Source organism: Nomia melanderi, chromosome 13 (genome assembly GCF_051020985.1).
Source record: "Nomia melanderi isolate GNS246 chromosome 13, iyNomMela1, whole genome shotgun sequence".
Classification (NCBI taxonomy): Eukaryota; Metazoa; Arthropoda; class Insecta; order Hymenoptera; family Halictidae; genus Nomia; species Nomia melanderi.
Genome location: NC_135011.1, coordinates 2,540,615 through 2,561,961, shown reverse-complemented (window position 1 = coordinate 2,561,961; position 21,347 = coordinate 2,540,615). Strand labels below are relative to the sequence as shown.

At 40.8% G+C, this 21,347-nt stretch overlaps 1 protein-coding gene across 1 annotated transcript in view; it reads right to left on the bottom strand.

Annotated features, from left to right (window-relative positions):
• Octalpha2R (alpha2-adrenergic-like octopamine receptor) overlaps positions 1-21,347 on the bottom strand; it is a 227,373-nt gene that overhangs the window by 97,228 nt on the left and 108,798 nt on the right. The gene's annotated exons all lie outside the window — the stretch shown is intronic.

Sequence of the window (21,347 nt, the reverse complement as noted above, 5' to 3'; positions counted from 1 at the left end):
TTCGATCGAATATAAATTTCTAATTTAACCCTTTGCCGAAGATTCTTTGAAATGTACCAAACCTTCAGACGAAGCTAAATTATATATCAATTGTATAATTGATAGAACAAAAAGATTCGAGTAATTAAATCATTTTCTTGTGACTGAGCTTTCGAAATATGAAAATTTCGGAATGTCGACATTCGTCTGCAAAGAGTTGACTGATATTCTATGCAATCGTGTAAATAAATTAGGTTTCTCATTCTGTATTAATAGGGATTATATTAATATTCCAATATTAGTTAGCTCTCAGGAAGTTACGAATCCTACTCAAATTATTTATAATTTTCATTCGTTTGTTTCATTTCGTCTCGACCTCTAAACATTTTGAACATATTCAAATTCACGACTATAATCTAGTTTTCGCCAGATTACAATTTAAATATCAAACTGTAACAAAATTTTACCCATGACGAATATAATCGTCACGACACAAAATTCTGCCACACCTCCATGACGGATATAGTCGTCAAACTGGTTAAAATCAACGTATCATTCTACGTATGAAAACAGACGGAAATTGTAGAATAAGGTTCTGTAAACTCGTTTTCGAAAGAAATTTACTTCATCCTGTACGTGGATGAAACGTTGTGCTCAAATTTTAAACCGGATTCCCTTGGAAACGAGGTTTGAAGCGAGCAAATTTTATTCTACGTGTCGCACTCGTCGCGTAGAATAATTTCCCGCTGATTACACGGAGTAATCCAGTTCTCGAGTGTCGCGAATTTAGGGACACCCTGTATTAACGTGGCAGTAGCAGTGGAACGTGTAATAATATACTGTCGTTGAGAGATCCTTTTTCTGGGAAGAATCAATTTTACGGTGCGCTTGCGGCCGACGTGTCCGACTATTGCTCACTGTTTCTACTTACAATCAGTCACCGAGCGCCGCGGCGTTATTTGTTTCTGTCGGGCCGCTATCCGGCGAACATCTGCGTTCATTAAGTCATTTCAGGAAACAGATAACGCCGCGCCGCTGTCGATGCTCGCTATACGCCGCCGCGAGTGGTATTAACGAGCAATTGTCAGACACAATGGGGGAACCATTCGAAGCGAGCCCGCGGAAGAATTCTCGAAAAGTCCAATATTTTCCGTACGCTCCATTCAGCCTCCTCCGGTTCTCAATTAATCTATATTACTCTTCGCAAACAGAAATCCAAGCGAAATATGAAATACAATTAAATACCCTATCTCCGACCACGCGCGGGGAACCATTACGAAGTTTCAATTCGAAATGAATTTTTACTTGATCGATCGTGGAAGGTGATTTTGTTTCAAAGATCTTCATTATTTCTTTAACGTCGCCGAACGACCGACTGAAAGAAGAAAGTTAGCGTTAAACGAGTTTCCAATTAACTGATTACATTAGACAATATTCTCATCAGGAATTACCATTGATTAATTTATTTTATTCATTGAACATACATCTACAATTTAGAACGATCGAACTGTTAAGAAGATTGTACTGTTTCCAACAATTTCCAACAATGTCTCCTATATTTCCAAAAGATTTCCTCTGGATTATTGTGCATTAGACAATATTTTCATCAATTACCATTGATTAATTAATTTAATTCATTGAAGATACGTCTGCCATTTAGAATACCCTATCTCCGACCACGCGCGAGGAACCATTACGAAGTTCCAATTCGAAATGAATTTTTACTCGATCGATCTCCGCGAATTCCGTGGAAGGTGATTTTATTTCAAAGATCTTCATTATTTCTTTAACGTCGCCGAACGACCGACTGAAAGAAGAAAGTTAGCGTTAAACGAGTTTCCAATTTACTGATTGAACTCGGACGAGTCGCGGGAATTTTATTTCGATGGAGGAGAGCCGCGAGGTTCGACATGCTTGGGCGCGGTGTATCGCGCGGAACCGCGGCCGGCAGGATTAAAACACAGAGGCGGGTGATTAAAATCGCGCGGAAATTTCGTTTCATCCGGGCACGGAAGTTACAGGATCGCGGACGGAATCACGGGTTATTAAACCGGCGGCGTTCTTCGGCGGCGCGGCCGCCGAGGCGAACGTCAACTCGAAATTAAAAGTTGCTCGTTCGGGGGGAACTTCTGCCGGCCATTTATGAAACCGACTCCTGCGGGAGCTGCGTTGGCGGACGGGTCAAACGAGACCGGGATACTAAAAGTCAGCCGGGTCAGACGAATGGCTAGAGTGCCGTCTCTTCCTCTATCTCTCTCTCTGCGGTATTTTCTTTCTCTTTTTCTTTGCTTTATTTCGGTCCTCTTCATCACTTCTACCTTTGCTTCGTTTGCTTTATTTGCTTTATCTGTTCATTGTCGCTTTCCCTGTTTATATCCTTTCTTTCTCGTTTTTCTTGTGCTCATTTGTGTCTATATTCTGTTCGATTTTCTTTTTCCCTGTTTTTGATGTTTATTCTATTTTTGTATTCATTTTTCATCACTGTTTACGTTGTTTCTTTCTCGTTTTCCTTCTGTTTCACTTTTGTGTATATTATGTTTAATTTTATTTTTCTTCACCTTTGCTGTTTATCTTTCTATTTTTCTATTCATTTTTCATCCCTGTTTACGTTCTTTCTTTCTCGTTTTCCTTCTGTTTCACTTCTGTCTATCCTCTGTTAAATTTTCTTTTTCCCTGTTTTTGCTATTGATCTTTCTATTTTTCTAGTTATTTTTCATCCCTGTTTACGTTCTTTCGTTCTCGTTTTTCTTCTGTTTCATTTCTGTCTATATTCTGTTCGATCTTCTTGTTCCCTGCTTTTGCTATTTATTTTCCTATTTATTTTTCCTTTCCCTGTTTACGTTTTCTCTCCCTCTGTTCCTCTGTGTTAACTTCTCCATCCATTTCTTTCTATTTTCATTTCTATTTTCATCATCTTCGTAGTTCCAGTTCTCCCATCCCTCCTAGTTCTCTTCTCGCTAACCCATATTGCCGATAGAATTTAGCTCAACACGGTCCACGATCGAATACACATTAACCCCGAAATAACAATGGAGCCTAATTGGTCTAATGACCACACTGCTGAGCAGGCAGCAAGTCTCAAGCATGTTTGGGAACGCGTCGCAAACAAGACGCCATCGTCGTGTTGCCCTTGGTAAACGGGAACGCGTGAGATGCGAATCAGTCTGATTTATCGCTGAGATTTATCACTTGACTGTGGATTCTCTGCAGCTATTGCATTCATTTGTTTACGGAATGCATTGGATTTGAATATTTAATGTATGTTTCAATTTCCTTTGGATTATTGTGCATTATACAATATTCTTAACAAGAATTACCATTTATTAATTAATTTAATTCATTGAAGATACGTCTGCAATTTAGAACGATCGAATTATTAAGAAAATTGTACTGTTTCCAACAATTTCCAACAATGTACTGTCTCCTATATTTCCGAAAAATTTCCGAATACCTTAAAGCTGAGCTTAAAGCCCGCAGTTTCGCCGGGAAGATTTGGACAGAAGTTTCTCGTGTACACTGCGCGCAGAATGGACCGACCGATGGCGAGAGATGATTGCAACTGCAAGCCTATTATCAGCTTACCGGGTATTAACGTATTAGTGAACAGAAGGGCAATGTCTGACTTGGCTGACCCGTACTACTGGATAGAAATATCAACCCCGCGTAATTTCTTCTATTAGCCCATTTCTGTTTACCGAACACTCACGACTATACTACAATTTATTACCTTTATCTTCCTAATTCTGTTAATTCATAAAATAAAACCCCATATCACCCTCATACTTCTCACGATAGAATAATAATGTCACAAGAATTAGGAAAATTCAGCGCCACAGGAAGTCATAAAAACACAAAAATTACAAAACGATACAATCCTACACTTATTCCATCTTTATTACCTTCATCTCTCTAATTCTGTTAATACATCAAATACAACCCCATGTCATCCTCATGCTTCTCACGATAGAACAATCTCGCAAAAATTACAAAAATTCAACGCCACAGGATAAAATCACAAAAATTACAAAACTTTATTATCTTTATCTTCCTAATTCTGTTAATACATCAAATACAACCCCATGTCATCCTCATACTTCTCAGAACAACAATCCCTCAAAAATTACAAAAATTCATCACCACAGGATAAAATCACAAAAATTACAAAACGATACAATCCAGCACTCCGTTGTCATCGATCGAGCCCCGATTGGTCCGACATTCCTCCCCGAACTATCCGAAAACATCGCCGGTTGTAAACCGGCCCGAATGATTCCCCTGAAATTTACAAGCGTCCGCGTAACCGGCTGTTCCGCAACTCGGAGATTCGGTGCGTAAACCGGCGGGCGTACGTGTCAAACTCGCAGAAACTATTCGACGTCGAGCCGGGCGGCCGCGAAGGGCTACATAAAATTGGAAATTCCCGTCCGTCCGGTCGGATCGGTGTTTCCCGGAAGCTGCTCAACGATTTTTCATTGGCCGTACAGTTTCGCCGTCGGCGGCCGAGTCCGGGGGACGGGGGGAAGGGTGGAAGTTCACCGGGGGGTGAGATATGCGGGAACTTTTTTGCCGAGCTCCTCGGGACACGGGGCTCACGATGAATGGTTATTAAACGTTAATCTTGCTTGTCACTGTTGCTCTAAGGTGATTACGAACTTTTAAAGTGACGCGCTTTTAGGGCGCGGGGAAATATTGAGTTTTATGGCGGCCGCCGACCGGCTGTAAATTACTTAGCGGCCGTTCCGCGGACGCTGTAGATTCAACTAGGAAATTTCAACTTTCCCGATCGGCTCGAATAAATCGCTTCGCCAGTTGTTTTCGAAGAAGCTGCGTTCTAGTGGTAAATTCACGGTGGAAACTTATTTTTATGGATTAGTGGTTGTCACTGAGACAACGCGATGTTTACTCTTAATTTTATGTATACTTGGAGGTTAATTATATTATCAATTACAATCACGTAGGTTTCAATACAAGAGAGAAGATTAAACCACAGATCCTTAACACTAAAACTACCGAGCAGTTAAATCTCCTTTTTGCAATTCCTCTGTAGAAACTTCGTATCTATTGGGACTTTAATTGATTTACAATTCGGTTTGCGTGTTGCTGAATCAGTTTCTTTAATAATTTCTCAGAGAAACGTATGTTATCTTTTGAATCATTGCAAACGGAGAAATCAGGTATGGGTCATTTTGACCCGTCTGGTAGTTCTAGTGTTAATCCAAATGTAACTTAATACAATACCACAATAATTTAAGACCATTCGAGAACTATCAAAATTCCATCTACAGAAAAAATCACTACATCAAGCATTCAATCAAATTTTGTCTGATCGACAGCGTTGTCCGTATAGAACTCCGTACAGAGTTGTATTACAATTGTATTACTAACTATTAAAATAAATTGCTAAAGTTTCATTGTGAGTGTCATATCAGACAAATTACAATTTAATCATCAAAAACTTGAACTCATCAAGAACTCTCGTACACTCCGTAACAGCCCCGCGCGAAATTCAGCCGTGCCTAAGAAGTTAACTACAAAGCAGCCGTATCGATCAGACTTGAGAAAGAAATCATAGTCGAAGGGGTTAAGGTACTCACAATCAATTAACCACCCGAATTGCGATCTCGACCGCAAAGGGTAGAACCGCCCGAGGCAACTGTCTAGCCGTTGAATCAACACTTCGCATCTTTACAATTATCCCGCATAAATCCCCGTCGATCCCCTCGCGTTCCGCGACGGGCACCCGCCGCGCGTCTTCCGGCGTAGTTTCTGCCGCCCGCCGGGATACCACGGTATCGCGTGTCCCGATTGACGTCCGAATGGCAAGGAACATCGTCGGCGGGCCGGGTCACGCGAGCAACGTGTTTCCTTACGCGTCTGTGCATGCAACACGCTGCATTCGCGGGGCTTTCCCGCGGCGCATAGCCGCCGGCCGCGTGCATATGGATGCGCATAATTACGAAAGTGATGTCGACCGGCAGTCCGGGATTCTCCGTGGCCCGCCGACCGCCGTGCGCCTGAATACGTGTGCGTGTTTCCGCGTGGCGCCGCGCCGCGGGTACAACGTCCCCCTTGATATGCAATGTTTAATGAATGACTCCTCGGCCGGGACCCGGAAGCCAGGGAAGTTGACATCCGTGAAGTACGGCGTAAAACGTGGAATTATTCATGTTACGATCATTTTCACCCGTGAATAGAAATTAACGCGATATTCCATGAATAAGTAAAACACGACGGACGACTTCAACCCCCCGGGACCGTCGCGCTAATAATTGACGCTGGAACTTTATGGGTGACGTTGTACGGATATTTATGGATATGGTTGTTGTTGCTTTTTTTGGGATTTTTGGTTTTTAATGGTGCATGGGGTATCGCCAATTATGTTGAGTTATTATAGTTTGTTGAATTGACCTGGAGTGCTAAGTAATAAGTGCTAATTTTGAAGTTTGGAAGTTTTGAAGTTTCAAGGTTTCTTGGTTTCGAAGTGTCAACATTTCGAAGTTTCGAAGTTTCAAAATAGTGACATTCCCAATTTGCAGAACTTCAACGTTTCAATATTTCAACAATCTGGAGTGCTAAGGGTTGAAGCTTCGAAATTTTGAAGTCTAGAAGTTTGGACGTTTTGAGGTTTTAAGGTTTTGAAGTTTCAACACTTCAAAGTTTCGATGTTTCAAGGTTTCAAAATCGTGACATTCCCAATTTGCAAAACTTCAACATTTCAACAATCTGGAGTGCTAAGGGTTATAGCTTCGAAATTTTGAGGTTTGAAAGTTTGGAAGCTTTAAGGTTTCGAAGCTTCGAAGTTTCAAAGTTTCAAAATCGTGACATTCCCAATCTGCAAAACTTCAACGTTTCATTTAAAAAATAATTCGTACCACATATCGTCGTTACTAGTCGTTTAAAGGAAGTTCGAAAATGAATTCGCGCGTAATATAATTCTAAAGTTGAGTTGTATAAATCAGTTACACACAATGCATAAATTTATTTCGCTTCGGGAGTCTGGCTATAAACGACATATTCTACTTTATTCCCAGCAGTATTCCTTCTCCGATATTTCTGGAACAATTGAAGGCGTATGAATTGAAATTAACTGGCTCTCATGGAAACAACACGCGTCATTCTCCTCGGAATAATGCAAATTTATTCCTTTCACAGTGGCTGGCTGCAAAGGGCAGCAACTACTTAACATTCTCTATTTATTTTCGCAAAAACTCTCGTGATACACGAGGACAATTATATCAATCTTAATCAATGACTCTTCTCCATGCACAACGTGGAATACCTCATTGTAATTTGTCTGTGCGTGAACAGCCAAATCTACTGCATGTCCATCTCCATTCATCTTAATAAGATTCATTTAACGCTCGGAGAAACATGGGTTCAAACAGACGTAATAACATAATTCCACGCGACAAATGAAACGTTCTATAATTTGTCTGAGCATGAACAGCCAAATCTACTGTACGTTCTTCATCTCCAAACAAAATTCGTCTGAGCATGAACAACCAAATATACTGTACCTTCATTTATCCAAACAAAATTCGTCTGAGCATGAGCAACCAAATCTACTGTACCTTCTTCATCTCCAAATAAGATTTGTCTGAGCATGAACTACCAAATCTACTGTATGTTCTTCATCTTCAAACAATATTCGTCTAAGCATGAATAACCAAATCTGCTGTACGTTATTCATCTCTAAACCAAATTCGTCTGAATATGAGGAACCAAATCTACTGTATGTTGTTCATCTATCTAAACAAAATTCGTTTGATCATGAACAACCAAATCTACTGTACCTTCATCTCCAAACAAAATTCGTCTGAGCATGAACAAGCAAATCTACTGTACGTTCTTCATCTTCAAACAAACCTCGTCTGAGCATGAACAACAAAATCTACTGTACCTTCATCTTCAAAGAAAATTCATTTTACAGCTGCTGATAGGAAAACTGAAACAAACCTCTCCCTAGCAATATCATTTCCACGTGAAGTTAACACCTGTCTGACAACGAAATGCACAATCCACTTGACGCGCATCCGTCACGACACGTTCGCCGATGAAGGATTCCACGCGACGTATATATATCATCCTTAATCAGCTTATTTACAGCAGTGTCTGTCGCGACGCTATCTGCTTACGTTCAACTGATTATAAACGCGGCGTATTTACTTGAGAGTGTCTGACTAGAGGCGACGTTATCCGCATTGGATTAGCTCGGCACGGTCTCCACTTAATAGCGCGAGTTTCGAATTGCCTCGCGTTAATGTGCCGGCGCACAGTAACTCAACGGGATGCTCGATTTTTCATTCTAACGGCGCTAAGTCGTTGAACAACAATCATTATTCAAAAGTTTCCTGGCAATTACGATTCGGCTACTGGCACGGGAGACTGTTAACGTTGAGTAATATACAATCTCGCTTGAAAAAGGGTTATGGCCTTTCCACGGAATTCTTCGCTGCTCGATAATTATTTTCCTAGCTCCTCGGTACTACAGCGGCGCCGTAAACTTACCTCTTTTACTTTCGAAAAGGTCGAGTCCTTAATTCAGTGTTACCAATTAGGTCTCGAGCCATTATCAACTTTAAAGAAGCTACTATTTACGAAATATCAAAAACATATTATTCATTCGACCAGAATATTTCAAGCAGATAAATCATTACTTACTCTAGAATTAACCTCTCGTATAATTACGAGCGACACTCGTAATGAAGATTTCTAGACTAATTTAACAAGAACTACCGAGCGTTTAATGCGATTAATATGCAATTCCTATAAAAATTGTGACAATAGATTATTTTCAGTTTCTTCAGGCATTCGTTATAGTACTCAAATGAAACTATTTATTTTCAAAGTCATTTCGAATATTCAATGCTTCGAAGATATCAATAATTGCTAAACAAAACAATCGAAACCAGTCATTTTGACTGGTACGGTAGTTCTAATGTTAACAGCAATCAATGTTGTTCATTACCCACGGATCAAAGTAAAAAACTATGCCGCTATTATCAATGTATTATCACCAAATGAAATTTATTCTTTCCTTCTACATTGTTGATAGTCAAATATCGAGCTTAGTAGCAAAAGTAAATACGTCAACGAGTTAACATTGAAGAATCCTTTTCAGTTTATCAAAGATACTTCCCACAACACCATAGAAAATAGAAATATCAATATCCGAGTTATTCGATTATTCTAATGAACTTTTTCTACGAAATTAATTAGAAAGGAGAATTATTCGACAGATCAAATTGTAGAAGTAATTCCATAGTGGATATATAAATGAAAATTCGAATATAATTAGGAATGCCTTCTCTTCGAATTAGTATCCAGCTGATTCCACGGTGCGTTCTCGATCGGTGTCGAGCAGGAAACGCGCCGGTCGCCGGTCGGTTCGAATTATTAAACAGCAATCAAACCCCATGATTATCCTTTCGAACTCGATTAAAGCCGCCGATAAATCGCGCCGGCGAACAAAGCGTGTTTTTCACGGTTCCGCGCGAATGAACCGCGACAACTTGTTGCCCCCCTTAATCGGCGCGGGCCGCGCGGGTCGCCGATAATGACGAAATTACTCGTTACACGAGCCAGAACGAGGTCCGGCTGACGCACAATGCACATGGCAATACCGTTATTCAAGTTGAACGCCAGGAAAATTCGACGATCGTTCGCGGGGCTTCCGTTAATCCGTTTGATCAACTTCGTTCCCCTCTGTTTCAATTTCACCGACGCGAGAACGGAAGTTTCAATTAACGGTTCGATACTTTCTATAATGGAATCCTTATTTCCTCTTCTGTAATTTCGCGCTGTAACCTAAACAAGATCTAATATGAATAAATTAACCGACACATGATAGAATCTGAAGGTAGAATAAAATAAAGAAGAAAGAATAAAATGTGCAATATATTAGATCAGAGAAAAGGTCGTGACCTTTAAAAAATTTGAAGACAACTTTGACAAATTTCTTGAATTTCGTCATATCAGTTATTGCTAATTTTCTTCAAATATATTAGATCAAAGAAAAAGTTGCGATCTACTTAAAAAAATTTGTAGACATCTGTAACAAATTTCTTGAATTTCGTCATATCAGTTATTGCCAATTTTCAAATATATTAGATCAGAGAAAAGATCGTGACCCATTTTAAAAAATTTGAAGACAACTATGACAAATTTATTGTTCCCCCTCGGTATCGAAGAACTTCCGTCTGAAACATTCTTGTACAATCGATATTTCCGGAGATATTCGACCGTAACGCTTTATAATCTCCACGGTGTATATTTTGGCCGAATCCGCTGAAGGTTTTGTGTTCTTTGAAGAATCTTCGTCCGCGAAGGATTAAAGCGTTATCTGCCGGGAAGTTGACTGGCTCGTTGAAATTTTTCTTGGCGGTGCGGCTGGCAGCGGGCCACGCCGTTCGAACTGAAAAGAGGAGAGAAAAAGCTCCGCGTAGCTTCTCCTCTGACACGGGCTAACCGGGAACACGAACGGCCGGCTGCGTGCAAGTCGGTCAGGTATACACAATGGGCCAGGGTTTCTCAAACTCGCATTATGCAACGTTCAACCTTCGGAGAATCGCGGAGAGGCTAGTTAACCGTTTGCCGGCGGGAATTTCTTCAAATTTTCTTCCTCGAAACTTGAATTATTCATCGAAGCGTTGAATGGTAGGAGAGAATGAAATTAACACGTTGAACGCCATAGGATTTCATAGTACAAGATACTCGAAATGGAAAATATCGAATATTAACCCTTTGCACTCGAGAAGTGACTCTCATTCGACACTTGATTTCATACAGCAAAACTATAAAGTTGAATATTAAATATTTTCAATGAAACGTTTTGTCGCTTAATTTATCTGTGAATTATCGTTAAATTAGGGTTAATACCTTCAAACTATCAATCATTTTAGGAATTTGGAGATGTGTGTTCCGTATAAATAGTTTCATATCGTGGCCAACGGCAATTATCACGATTCGTTTCGAACGTCTGAGCGTGGATGACTGAATCTACTGCGTTGAAGATTTGTGTATACTGTGAAACTTACTTTGACGGCTTAGAAATCTTCGTGGGTTCTATTCTGTACTTGGGTGAATCCTTTGTCCTGCAAAATTATTTCAGTAGGGATATCTATCACGACCAACGTAATTAAGGAATTTTTGTGAATTAACTTATCCTCCAAGTTCCTGCCACGAAGGCTTACCAAGGAGGGCCCCCATGGGCGTGGGATCGAGATTAAGCTCAATCAGCCGAGGCCGTAGCCTTACCAGCGTTGCTTCCCGGGGATGACGAGTCCCATGGAAGTAGACTGTTGGCAGCGCCGAGTTACCTTTCCAAAAACTCTACCAGATTTCCTGTCTGGTCCAGGAGCAGGTGGGACGCTGCTCGCGCGCCGAGGCCCTCGAAAGGTCTCTGCCCAGCATGTAGGCTTCAACCACTGCCACTACGAATCCAACACCAATCGCACCGGCCGAGAGGACCCGGGGACAAGCACCCATGGTACGCTCTCTGCGAGGGGACAAGGGACTCGGCACCCTTCGTGCGCCCTCGTGGGCAACCGGAGCGCCCGTAGTACCGATCCAATCGCAGGTCTATCGGTAGGACCTGTCCGGCTTCTTACATACACGAATAAGCTGTGCCTGCCATATCAAGGTGTCTCGTCCACACCAAGGGTTGGTTAGACCCTAGCTAAGGACCCCGGGATCGCCATTTCCCGAACCGTGATCGCACGGCCCCTGGGGCAATTAAACAAATACAGTCCACCATCGAAAAGGAGAAGCCTTTTTTCATCACATCTATTTCACGCAAGGTTAATTCGTGTGAAAGTGTTACGCCACGTCCACTATTACTGCCCGGACAGCGTGCACGAGCAGATAATCTATGGGATTCAAAAGTGGCCAATTCTTCCGTCGTGTCGTAAACCTCTTCTGTGTGAAACTCCAACAGCTTGAGAAGCCCTGCGGGGTGAACGTACCGTGGGCGGGCAGGTGGTGGCCACCGAACCGCCTATCAGGCCAGGTCCCACAGGTTGGCGTGACTCGGCGTCTTTGACCGACGTTTCCGCATGAATACGGGCGCGGAACTCGCCGGCGAGCGTGTGCGGCGCGTGCTGCCGCGCGCACGTTATCCGGCCGCGCCACTATTTATAGGGGATGAACGCCCCGTAAAATATAAATAGAGAAAATTCCCGGTGACCGGCCGGTGGGTGGGACGCCGGCTCCTCGTTACATCGATCAGGCGTATCAGCCGGGTCCCCTTATCACTCGGACATCGTTGAAATATGCAGCGGAGCGGGCCGATTCCTTCGAGATGCTTAACGTATTCGAGATGAATAATGGCTGACCGTGTGGGTCATGCGATACGCGCGGATCAGATTGACGGTTATCAGATCGCATAAAGGGTGAAATTGAAATTGGATTGGAATTTCCAATGGGGCGTGGTGTGTGTGTTATACGGTAATGACGGGGGTGATAAGAATCGTTTTAACCCTTTGCACTCGACAATATTTTTCATTAGAAATATTCAATACTTTCTGATTAAATATTAATATTTTTCGCAACTAACACGATTGATTGTCTTATATAGATTAGGAGACAGAAGTATTTTACTTCGATGTTTTATGTGTTGATACAGTACACAAGGTTTGATATTGAATTGAAAATTTGAAAAGTTTGCTGCGTCGAATCAAGTGGCGACTGTAACCCCTCGAGTGCAAAGGGTTAAGTTGATTCTACGAATTAGAGTGCCTGGGAATTAATTACTTTAGTCTTAGCCCTCTTAAAGCGATTTCGCGACGCGACAGCATTGACGAGCGTTGCTCAGGGTGGCGTCGCATCGAACGAGGATCCTGCGTCGAATGCCTGAACGCGTCGTCCGCGGTCCGAAGGTTAATGGCGGCGACGGCGGCCGGAAGAGGTCATCGGCGAGACGCTGGCCGCGCGTTAACGCGCTCAATCGGCGCACGCCGATTCCGCAGCTCATTAATGCGCGAGGCGCGGACGATTGCGGCCGGTCGCGTGGATTATTAATTACATCGCGCCGCTATTGCGGAAAATAACGAGCCCCGGATGGGGTCCCAGCGATCCCGATGATTTCGAGGGCGGGACACCGATATTGATTTATCCGCGACGAGAACCAGTGATACAATTCTTCCTTCCTGTTGCGGTGATTTTCAAGGGGAGAATAAATGGTTCCCCATGACACTCGTCCGACCTTTCAACCGCGTGCTTCCTGCACTCCACCAAAGTGATGCTTTTAATTAATACCCTGGACATTGCGCAATTAACCCCTTGGCCTATGGTGTATTTCTCAACTCTGGTCGATACGGCTGTCATTAATTATTTATTGGAAAGGGAAAAATTCTAAGCGTATGCCTATATTTATTTTTAAGTGTAACTGTTGATTACAGAGGAGTAATATTTACTTTGAACTCGAATGAACCGAGTAATATATATATTTGTTGGTTAGGTTCGAAGCCAAGTTTATTTGAGAATATAAAATTCATGGGGATATCCTGGAAGATGCTTTGTAGGAAATCATCTGTTTTTGTTTCTTGCTTTCCTACGAGATTCTTGTTTTTTAGTAAATTCGAATGAACTGAGTAATACGTAGATTTGTTGAATCATGTTGAAAATTTTCACCACGAGTCTAACTCGTTTGTTGTTATTTAGCTTTGATTCCTTGTGATTGATGATTCTTCTTTTTTACTGAATTCGAATGAACCGAGTAATATATAGATTTATTGAATCACGTTGCAAATCTCCATGAGTCTAACTCATCGTAGGACAAGGGGTCAACAACGCAATATTGGATTAATTAGTACAATATAGACTAGATTCACTAAAACACGTAAACTATCGAACAAAGTATCTCCAAGCTAACATTGAATCTTCGAAACAGAAATTTACACAAAGTGTATCTTGTCCCTCATTTGCAAAAGAAACACTCCAAAACATTCAAAGTGCACCAAACCTCTAATCATACTCAACAATCATTGATCAATCATCATCGACTCCTCCCAACACAATATCGCCCAACGGGTTCAAGAGCCACGATCCGACGTCACCGGAGTATCCGCCATCCCCCGAAAGGTCGAAGGTGGCCGGCACTCCGCGCGGCCGCTAGAATTTTAATTACACTCTTGAAAACCGTCCGAAGGAGCCCCGGAACGTCTTCCCGCTGTTCCAGCGGCGTTCCAGCTGGAAAAGGTCAACGACGGTCTCATCCGTGACGCACAAAGTCAACCGGGGCTGCCCTGATGCGCTCCAACAACCGCGGACAATCCGAACAATTCCGACCCGGCTCCGCCGTTTCCTCCGTCGCCGAGCGGAAAATCACGAAAAGGAAAAAGCGGAGGGAACAAAAGCGGTTTTCCGAAACGAAGGAAAAATCTAGGAGAGCCTGCCGCCGACGTTCCGGCCGCGCAAGCCTTAAGTGCCCGCGGATCCGGCTCAATCTTTTTACGAATTCCCCCCTTCGCGGGCCCGGCCCATTAAAATTCCGAATCGGGACCAGCCGGCGCGCGCGCGAGCGTAATTCCTCCAGCGGTCGCCGCCGGAGGCAGCGAGCTATCCGCTTTAAAGCGTAGCAAAGTGCGCCGCGCAGCTTCGAGACGCAGTCCCGCGGATCGGAGTCTTTATTCCGCGGCCGGGACCTCTCCGCCCGGAAATCGGCCGACCGGTTCGGTAAATTAGGGTATTTTCTTCGTTACCCGGCTGGGAACGCGGGATGCGCAACGAAAGCGGATTACTGCTACCAATGTCGCGGAATGAAAATCGCGCGCCACCCTTTCGGGACGCGTATCGACGTTGGGATTTGGAGCTTCGAAACGGAGGTGGGTGAATGATTTTGTTATTGGAGTAACGAAGGTGTTGCTTTGATTAGATTGTATTGGGTTTGGGGAGATAATGGGGGTTGGGATTTTTGGGATCTTCATTTGGAAAGACACTAGAACTAGTAACAGTCAAAATGACTGGTTTTGAGCTTTTTATTTCGAAATTATTGATGTGTTGAAAGTATTGGATGTTCGAAATTACCTTCGAAGTGGTTTTCCTTGAATACTATACTGAGTGTCTGAAGAAATTGATGATGATCAATTATTACAGTTTTTATAGGGATTGCATATTAATCGTATTAAATTGCAATGATGGAAATTATCTTCAAAGTGGTTTCACTTGAATACTATAATGAGTGTCTGAAGATATTGATAATAATCAATTATTACAGTTTTTATATGGATTACGTATTAATCGTATTAAATTGCAATGATGGAAATGATCTTCGAAGTAAATAGTTTCGCTTGAATACTGTAATGAATGCCTGAAGAAATTGATAATAATCAATTATTACAATTTTTCTAGTGTTAAACTTTTGACTTACAGTAATGTGAGACTCGTGGCGAAGAGTTTAAATAGAATTTAACAAATGGAAGTATTCAATTGCTTTGAATTATAATTAGATATTCTTCTGTTACCAATTATTGTATTGAAGATAAGATTCCTGCAGAAGAGAATTATATTAATAATTATTATGAACTTTGAAATCCAACTTCTTTTTCAATTAAATCAACTGGTCACCAATGACATTAATCATAATATCCAGAATTTCATAACAATGCAATTGATTCATATATAATTAATAATTCATCAAATTCAAATTCTTTCCGATTATTACACGTTGATAATTAATTATCCCATTTACTCCACCAGTTCGAGTTTCAACAACTCCATTACATAAAATATATTTCTCTTCAATAAATTATCAGTAACAAACTTGTCTCGATCACAATTGAAAAATAGGTCACAGAGCAAAACGTTAAACTGCACTGATTCCAAGTTCTATTTCTCAGAGAGATGGTTAATGCAAGGTGTTTCCATTTCAAACGATCGAACTTCTTCATCCCATAAAGAAATAGTTGTACAGACGTAGGGATAGCAGTGTATAAAAAGGTTGCAGCAGGAACGAGGGAAGTTCCTAAGTTTTACAGAGCAAGGGTGGTTAACAGAAACGGAGTCTGCGATGGTGAGCCAGCGAGCAAGCATCCGCAGAGTTTCGAGTGTTATTTATTTAACGCGTTCTATTTTTATATACCACTCGCGGCGATAAACTCGTTCCGTTCCCTTTGAACTGTCACTTAGGACCCGCCGGAAATCATTTTTCCAGCATTGTGTCAACGTTGGCAGCGTTCGGGGTGGACGCCTCGACGTCCCGAGCGAAGGTGAATTTCCCCGCAGGGTGCCGCCGCTCGTAAATTAACCGGAGAAAGTCTCCGCGGCGGGAATCACCTGAAACTCTCACGATTACGCGCCCGCCTAATGGATCCACGGCGAGCAGCCGTAAAGCGGAAGCTCCGGCCGTAAGCTCCTTAAGGATTTTATAGCCGTTACAATAAAAGTGTTCGCCGCGGAGAACGTGTGGTGTTTAATGGGCAACGAGGAGCAGTTAACAATACTTTCTTTTAGAATGCGGCTACTCGCCGGCGCGGAATGGCCCCCCCAGCCGACGGGTTTTATGGATTCGACGTTGCTCCTGCGTCTGTCTGCGGCTTTATCGCTTGACATTGCGCAGCAATTCGTTAGTCTCTATGGTGGTTCTCGGGTAGCTTCTATGGTTAGAAGAGAATGTGTTTTTCAACGTTCTTTGGGGTCGATGTTTTCGATGTTCGATTATAATCGAAATAGAGTGGATTAACCCTCTGTGGGAATTTTGTTTCGAGATTATAAAATTTATGCAGTATGGAATTAATATCAACATATAAATAGAAATTAACAATGTATTCGGTAGTTTTAATAATTTTATTGAAACGAATATATTTTGTAATGACGTTGGACGTAAATGCCTGTGTGTACAAAAGTTTAAGTTGATTATTTAATGTCGTTCGTCATTTTGCAAGAAAAAATTAAATAAATCGATTTACTTTAGGGTGTGCGATAATTGTTATAGTAAAATTGCTGTGTTTATGTTTTAGTCTGTAAGGGTGTTCATTTTTTAAATGGTAATTTACGAAGGTTTTGCGTATTTTAGAATTAAATAAAGCATATTTCAATATCATTAATACCACAATATTGATTTTATTCTTATCTAATTTTGTATTGAATTTTTTTATTTGTAATTTTGTAGTTTTGTAGGTTTATATTATGTGCATGTTTTTAGTTTGGTTGAGTTTAGTGATTTTTTTGGGTAATGGAGTGTGTGTATGGGTGTTATTTGATGTCTGATCATTGGCGTGAAAATCTACTTACGATTGAATCGATGAGATTTTATTATTATCTGGATTCGGATGGATTACAGATCAGACCGTGGCGGGTGAAATGGAATAGGGAATGTGGATCAGTGGTTATTTTGAGTGTCTGATTACAAACAGCAGTATCTACTGTTAACTGTTTGATTGCAAATTGTCGGTATTATTGATTTTCGGACGTCATGTTTGTAAATGAAATGGTGTGCTTACAAACGACTGGGTATGAGGGAAGAATATACATTGGTATGTTCGAGTGGCTGACTATAAACGGCGATATCTACTTTCCAGTTTCTGGATATAAATTATTTATTTATTCATGCTCTTCTACAGGGCATCTGTTTATAAGTAACAATTCTAAATAGCTGGCTATAGGAAAAGAATATTGTATACGTCGAACGTCTGACTATAAACGACAATATCCACTTCTCATAATTTCCCCATAAAATTCTATTAGTATTTTCGTTTGGAAGTGTATTCATAAATCAAACTATGAAAACATTGAATTCTCAACGAGGAAAATTAATGTATATTTATCTCGAGTGGCTGACTATAGACAGAAATATCTACTTTCCAGTTTCTGGATATAAATTACTTATTTATGCTCTTCTACAGGTGTTTATAAGTAACAATCCTAAATAGCTGGCTATAGGAAAAGAATATTGTATACTTCGAACGTCTGACTATGAACGTCAATATCTACTTCTCATAATTTCCTCATAAAATTCTATTAGTATTTTCGTTTGGAAGTATATTCATAAATCAAACTATGAAAACATCGAATTCTCAACACGGAATATAAATGTATATTTATCTCGACTGGCTGACTATAAACAGAAATATCTACTTGCCACGGTTCTCTCGCAAAGGTTCATTGTGATTCTATCTCGACGATTTGCCTCGTAACTCAGATTATACATTCACTAACAATTAGCCACCAACATGGAATACAAATCTGTACTTACAGGGAATGTCTGATTACAAACGACAGTATCTACTTCCCTTCCCAACCACACGTTTCCTTCGCCATCCCCTTCGCGGAGTCCGTTTTCGAATGAAATTATACGTTCGCGAACGACTGGCTGCTAACACAAATCACAATCTATCTCGAGTGTCTGACTACAAACAGCACTATCTCCTTCGAGCTTCCAATTAGAATGCAACATCCACTCGAGACACACGTACAACAGGCTACACTTTTTTAATTACCATGTATTACGTTTAACAATCTACACTAACAATCTTCTTAATTGCCTACCATTACGTACAGCAATCAACACTTTTTAATTGCCAGCTATTACGTATAGCAATCTACGATTTATAATATCCAATTACTACATACAATAATCCATTATTCTTAACTGTAACTGTTGCGTCACCCGAACTCGGGTTACATAATTTATTACATAAATCTAAAAATAGAACGTTCTCGGTAACGTATCGAACGAACAGAAATTATTGATTGATTGATTAATTATTAATTATTGAAATGATTGGTTAATTGAAATTCATTTCCATTTTATTACCCCTTGCCTTATAACAACGTGGTGAAGATTTTAAACAGAACAAATATAAATATTAGTCAATTATTGTGAATAAAAATAAAATATTATCCTTTTATCAATTATTGTAATTAAAGCAAACATAGGCATGAAATATACCTACAATTTGTCTCTCTTTTCAACAAATTATTAATGGCAAAGTAGAGAATATTTTTCTCAACAAATATTCATTATTTTCTGATGAAATATCAATGACATCTTTAACAACTAACATAAACAAAAACCTTGCATACATTAAGTAACAGAACTGTTTTATTTCGACGTTCCGTCGATGCATCATATAAAAATTTAATATTGAATTCTAAATTTTATCATTCCCACGGGTCAAATCAAATGGCGACTGAAAGGCGCCTCTCGAGCGCAAAGGGTTGATCACGGCCGTGCAAGAATCAGCATTTCTTAAATTCCAAACACGAACAACATCTACCCCCGACGAAAGTTTGCCCACGAACCGTCGCCCCTGCTTCGTTCATAAACGGATTAACCGCGTCCGACTGAATGCGATTACACAATTTCCGCAGTACCGACGAAAGGATAAGCCTATTATTTAGAGTGGCAATTTATAGCAGGCCCGTGTGCATTCCACCCCCTTTAACCGACTACCACCTTCAACCCCCGACAGTTCGAGGGAAGACTGTTGTGCCTGGTAAGTGGCTACACCGAAAACCCATCATGGATCGATCGCGTCGTGTAAACACTTTAAAACGCGTTGTTCCCTTGGAAACTTTATTTTCGCTTGCGCCGGTCTCGCCGGAACGAACACAAGGTGAGAGAAGGTGACCTAAGGTCATGGAAATCACACCTGTGTCCATTCGAAACGATTTTCCCGATGGCACGGTCTTATTCGTGATGCAGCTAATTGCCTTCATTCTTATGCAAAAGTATAAATTTTATAAAAATGTGTTTAATTATTCAGTACTTTCGCTCATCAGATTATTCATTCACTGCCAATCACGAATCTTGGTAGAATCTTGGTTGTATTTGAAATGTATCGTAGTATAAAGCAAAATAAATGGAAAGTACTAATGAAATCACACACTTTGTGCTAGCAGTGAATGGGTTACTGGGAACGTGTTAATTAAAATAAGTTTTATTCTCTTATATAGAAACCTTCTCAACTAAGGCAAACTAATTATTAGTCATTGTTATAAAAGAATAAGGAATATTGTATGCCTAAAATTCTCATGGCAATGAACGTGTTAATTAAAATAAGTTTTATTCTCTTACATAGAAATCTCAACTAAATCAAACTAATTAGATTTCTAAAATCTCTAAGAATTATACAAAAAATATTCTTAAGAACTACAAAAATAAAGTTACTTCAATAAAATTCCTGATTTTCGATAGGTAGTTATGAATGTTTAAAACCTGGAATTCCCTTTATCAAAATCATTTATCAGAGAGTATTCCAATGATGTCCAGAACTCGCAAATCAAGCGCAGCAGCTCGAACTGATAGGAATCTTCGCACAAGCTCACAACGATCCTTTCATTGTGATTAGACAGCAAGTTGACTTCCAGCGTTCGCCTTTTCACGATCGCGATCCGGTCTTCCTCTTTTTCCGATTCCGAGCTGCCCGCTCTCTTTTCCGCGTCAACTTCCCCTTTTCGCCGGCGTTATGGGAGCAATTACGCCTAATTATACGCTGTCGGACGGCCACGATTTCCCGGTGTAACGCAATTAGCGGCTTACGTTTGCCGTTCACGCCGGCTTGACCTTCGCCCCACTTCCGACCCGGGTTCCTTTTATTGTTCTTTGCACTTCTCCGCGCCGACTGCTTCGCCGTTTAAGCACAGGGTTGATTCAATTACAGTGTTTCTCGCTGCGATGACGCTTCCGTAGGGAGCTCTGTGGTTCTCGATTGACGGTTCCTGTTGGTATTCCTGAAGAATGCTGGTGGAAGTTTGATAGTTGATGGTATTCATTAGTCAATTGTCTAAGTATTTTTACTAATAACATTTGAAAGTTTGATAGTTGGTATTCATTAGTCAATTGTCCAAGTACCTCTACTAATAACATTTGAAAATTTAATAGTTGACGGTATTTATTGGTCAATTGTCTAAGTATCTCTACTAATAACATTTGAAAATTTAATAGTTGACGGTATTTATTAGTCTTTACTAACAACATTTGAAAGTTTAATAGTTGACGGTATTCATTATTCAATTTTCTATCTCTACTAACATTATTTGCAATTCTATTCAACGAATAAATAATTCCAATCACCAACAAAAATAAACATTACAAATTCAATCAACTCAAGTCTCCCTCGATTTCCACAGACCAATTCGCAGCCATCGAGTCAACAGAAAGATCAATCTGCCAATAGATAGACCGTCTCAAACAAACCAACACAAACAAATCAAACACTCTAAAACCTCCGTCAATATTTCCTAATATCAACCCCTTGCCATATCTCACAAATGCCCGAGTGTCGGACACAAAGTCCTCAGCCTGTCGATGCCCATAAAACTCGATTTTTCCGTCGCTGCAATTACGCCGTCAGAGTATCCCGGTCCCGATCGCCGGGAACAGAGTGTCGAAAGGACCGGAGCCCCAATTAATTTTAATTTCAACACCC